Here is a 5,376-nt window from a genome sequence, read left to right on the forward strand (position 1 = left end):
TTGCTTTCACCTTGTCAGGATCAGTTCGCACACCATGCTCACTTAAAATGTGACCCAAGTGGCATTTCTTGAGATGGAGTTTGAGGTTTGCTGCTTTCAAACGCTTGAATAATTCTTCTAGCCGGGACATTTCCTCATCAAATGTTGTTGCAAACACAATTAAATCATCCAGGTACATTAGTGCTATCCTCCATTGTAGGCCTTCTAGTACTCTTTCCATCAGCCTCTCAAATGTTGCTGAAGCATTGCTAAGCCCGAATAGCATCACACAGTATTGCTAGAGACCCTGGTCATCACTAAATGCAGTCTTAGGTTTATCTGCTTCAGCCATTTTCACTTGATGGAAACCCGACTTTACGTCTAGAGTTGAAAAATTTCAGAATTGTCTTTCTCCTTCTCAGATAGTAAATGCTGGCATCTTCATATTTCCAGCACCAAAGGCTAATACACTAGACAGCCAGACAATCTTAATAAGGCGATGTCAACTGTTTTCAATAATTGTGATCCAGGTAGACACGGATGCTGAACTTTCAGGAAATAACACAAAGATTGAGAGATGTATCTTGCTTATTAGCAAAGGTAGAGAGATATGCACGTGTGCAGCATTCCTCAGCTTCCATTCACTGATTAGTTCTCAACTTTGAAGGGCAAGGTGCATCTCTAGCAGTGATGGAAGAGAGTAAAATGTGTTGTATATGAATATACCATACATTTCTATCTCCTTTCGATACAATAGTATTTATTCTAAATTTATAATTTAGTCTGTATTTGTACAGGTTTCACATAACATCTGGTCAAGAAAGCCATGAAGTTGATTTCACTCTTGCCGCCTTTGCTCCTTTGTTGTTCTCAAGTAGATATAAAATGATCTGCCTAGAAAGATATTGTTATCATACCACCCATAGTACAAGAATGTCAATAGCAGGTGTCCTTCAATGGTTTTTCAGGTGATACCTATACGTTATGAACTCACCTATGGTGGAATGAGAATGACCAGTTGCGTGAGTAGTACTGGTCACTCTGAGTAAATGTGACATTTCTTCTAATCCAAAAAACACTGAATGTAGTCAGTTTGAAACAAGATCTTGAAGGAGATGCTGATTAAAAAGCAAATCCAGTAAAAGTGATATTCCATTGTTCCATTGAAGCAAGTATACCAATTTTGTTTGTGTTCAGTCTGCTACAATGAAGATTGTGCAGCTTGTATTTAATTTTAGATCCATCTCATTATTCTGATTAACATTACATTGTATCTTATATCCTGAACGACTTCTCCCATTGCTGGAATCTGAACTCAGTTGTACCTGGATATACCCAAGAGTGAATATGAAGAAGAAAATTTTGGTGCCCTGACTGCAAGATAACATATTGAGGAGTTTGCTATGTTAAGTGAAGTGTATACTACCTTTTACTCCAATTCTTGCGTGATCTAATTTTGAAAAGGCTTGATAGGTAAGGAAATGACATTTTATATTAATAGAAAAACTTACAACCAAGAAGAAAAGTCGACCACCAAAGGAGAGAGATGTTGGGTCCATGAGAAGTACTCTCCTGTATGTATGACTTTCAATGAGCTATCTCACAAACAGATGAGATGGCAGGCACTGAATTGAAATATAATTGGATCATGGGGCAGTGGTGAGCCTCCCTGGGTCAGAAGGTATACTGCCAAGATAGCTATGAATTAATTAACTCTATCAACACGGCCACGGTCAATTTGACCAACCTCATGACGTCTTTGTACTCATTTAAAGTCTTTATAGATTTAATACTTCTAACTTTCAATTTAGTGAGTATATCTTCGCAAAATTTGGCAGTCTTTCAGTTAACATTATATGTCTTTCACATACAAAAAATCACATTTTAGTGAAGTATTTTTAATAAACTAAAATAAAGATTTGTCCATCAATATATTGAGTATTTGTTTTGAATAGTTCTTGTGCAGCTGACTCTACTTTTTCATACTAATGGTGGTAATGCACTCAATAATCTTTATTTAATTAAATAATGCACCAAAAAACATAGACTAATAAAATGCAAAGAGTAGACAATTTTCCCTAACTCAAAAAAAAATGTCTGGCTTTCTAGCTATGCGACAAGAACAGTTAACATTCCCATGGAAATTAATCTTATACTCTAAGTGAAATTGACGATATTCTGTTCAGAACACAGCGTGATAAAATACGTCATTTGATAGATGAAAACCTTGACATTTTATTGGTTACAGGTAATATATAATTAAACGTAAGAGAGAACTATTAACAAATCCTCAAAGACAGGATGTGACAGGAGGGGTCTGATTTTCTATTTGATAGCTCTGTAACCAAACAAAATTGAAGGCTATAAAAATTATGTTTTGTTTCAGCAATGACGATTTTATAGGGAGTAATTTACTTTTGATTTCGTATTTTTTGAAGGGGTGGTGCATAAAACAGAGAATAGAATATACATAGAGAAAATGTGTCACGTGTGTCACACTAGGGGCAATTCAGGATTTTTTAAAATATTACCTAATAGAATTAAGAACTTAAAATTGATATACTATTAAAATATGGATTATTAGCTAAGATTTTATGGTATAACATAAACAAAAAGTAGTTTAATAAAATTTGAATGTAAAACACTAAAAACTCTGTGCCATGCATAGTGAATGATACACATGGCACTAGGGTTAAGGAGGAACTTAGAGTTGAGCAGAACTGATGGACAAAATGCACATTGTATTTCTTCCACCAAAGAGCAGGGCATTACCACTTGTCACATTGTCAGGGTCTGTGAGACCTATAGTTCAGGCCACAATATTGAGGAAATTGTGGTCAGAAGATGATAACTGGGAAGTTGTGAAGGAAAGTATCTTGCCATGATCATGGTTCCACATGAATTAAGCAAAACAGATCACTCTGCTAACATTTATAGTTCAGAGAAGGAAGATTTGGATTGTTTCCTGAAGTGTTTCAGGTATGTTACTGCCTAAAATGATTAGACATTGTAACAGGCTGTGCAATGCTGGTTTTAAGTTTAGCCTTATACTCTATTGAACTCTTGCATGAGTAGCAAATCTGGGGGTGTAAGACAGTCATTACTTAGTTGCATCATACGCTTGACCTGATTGAAAATAAAGCAATCAGTTTGGTTGAATTCAAGGCTCAGGATAGGGGTACCAGAGAAAGTTTGACCATTTACATGGATGATCTACACCATGTAAGACTTTCCCTGCAATGACCTTGGCAGATTGTGAAGATATTCTCTTTGAGAAGTTTGTGGAAGACCTACCCAGTGAGGTGATGGGGCATCACCTCAGTGTAAGAGATATTATCACCTTTAATGGGGCAGTTTCTGTTATGATACAGTATAAAATGGGTAACTTTGAATCAGTCACAATAGAGGAAGAAGCCTTTAGTGGCAACTGCAGTGACTCCACCTGGGACAGACCATCCTATGCAGGCATATGCATTGTGCCAGATTCAAACCCAATCAAGGATCAACCAACTACACATCCTGGCATTGCAATGCAACAACACCAGTATCCAGTGGAAGGGCAGGGCTTAAGAAGTAAAGTATAACTAGGCCATTTACATTATCGTGTCTGAGTTTTTAGGCCTAGTTGTACTGTACTTCTTAAGCCTAGTATTCAATCAAACGGTCTATCTCACGAATACGGAACACATTTTCCGTTTTCCACCGGTTAAAGATTTATGTACGTCACTACAGAAGAATGTAACTGACTTTAAATTCCTCAAAGATTGCACAGACAGTAAAGTGATTCCCAAAGTTATTCATATACACTGCAATACAACAAATCATACATATAGAATATCCAAAGTTATTAAAACTGCAAAAGTGAAAATCTTGAAGGGAGTCCAAGAAAAAAAGACGTTTAGTCGCTTTGATGGAATTAGAAATGCACAAGTTACACTTAGAACTAACAAAACATTTAAATCCTATTCACTGAGATTATATAGACACAGTTAGTTATCAAAAAACCTGTTCAGCTGTATCCAATAAGAAAATTAATTAGGAAAAGCAACTTTCATCTCTAACCAACAAAAGTGATTTCATGTGATCCGATGCTTAAACGGATTGTTTTACTTAATACCGTAGGAAATCTATCGAGTCAACCTTTATTAGAAAAAATTGGTTAAGAAATAAAAGCAGACATTCATAACTTAGATGACATCACTCAATCCAGTATTAGATTAGTAACGTATAAAATATTGAACAACAGCCGTAAACCAAAAAATAACTTAACAAAACATGAACAGGAAGTTCTAAAATCTATACAAGAAAATGAAGATTATCTAACAAAGCTCACAAATTTTTTTATTCTCAACCAAAAAAAAAAAGAAAAAACAATATAAGGAAGAAACACATAATTACTGTCTGATGGTACATACATAAAACAAAAAGTGACCCTACAAAAAGAATCCCACAATAAATAGAAACTACTATAAAGAGCATTATATGTTTATCTAAATAAAAAATATCCTACCTTCTAACACTATATCTCCAAGATTTTACTGTTTACCCAAATTGTATAAAGAGGGGATACTTTTCAGACCCATCATTGCATGCAGTAACAATCCAATTTACTCCTTACCAAATACTTAACCAAAAGACTATCATTTCTACAAGACTCACACAAGTACACAGTAAAGAACTCCAAGAATTTAGTTTCAAAGATAAAAAAAAACATTAACCTCAAAGACAAATACATGGTATCATTTGATGTAAAAAACTTGTTCACGAAAGTTTCATTATCTGGTGCTCTAGATGTTTTATAAAACAAACTTGACGAGGCAATCATATCTCCAGCGGAAAAAGAAGAAATCACTACTCTGATAAAATTATGACTCAACAACTCCTATTTTTAATTCAACAATGAACATTATCAATAGAATCAAAGACTCAGCATGGGAAATCTTCGATCTATCACCTCTTATTTGTGAGATTTTCATGGTTGACTTTAAAAACAAATTGTTCAACAAAGTAGAACAAAAACATATTTCTACACACGTTACGTGGATGACACTGTCACTGTTATACCCCAAAATGACTGCTCGTTAAGAAAATTTCATTTACTCTTCCATACAGTTCATTTACGAAGCCAAAAGTGACAATAAAATTGCCTTTCTAAATGTTTTATTCACAAGAAATTTCGATGACACAATAAAAAGAAAAGTTTGTTGAAAACCAAACATTGTTAGTCTATTCCCTCACAAAAGATCAAACCATGCTTACTCCCCCAAAAAATGGTGTTTACAAGAAATTAAATTGGCGTATGCTCAAACTAAAAAGGAATCAAACAGGAAATTAACTACGTAAAAATGTTGCTGTATCACGAGGATTTGATACTGTTACGTCTCCTTTTTTTAATTG

This window comes from Limulus polyphemus, unplaced genomic scaffold (assembly GCF_000517525.1).
Source record: "Limulus polyphemus unplaced genomic scaffold, Limulus_polyphemus-2.1.2 Scaffold910, whole genome shotgun sequence".
Lineage (NCBI taxonomy): Eukaryota > Metazoa > Arthropoda > Merostomata > Xiphosura > Limulidae > Limulus > Limulus polyphemus.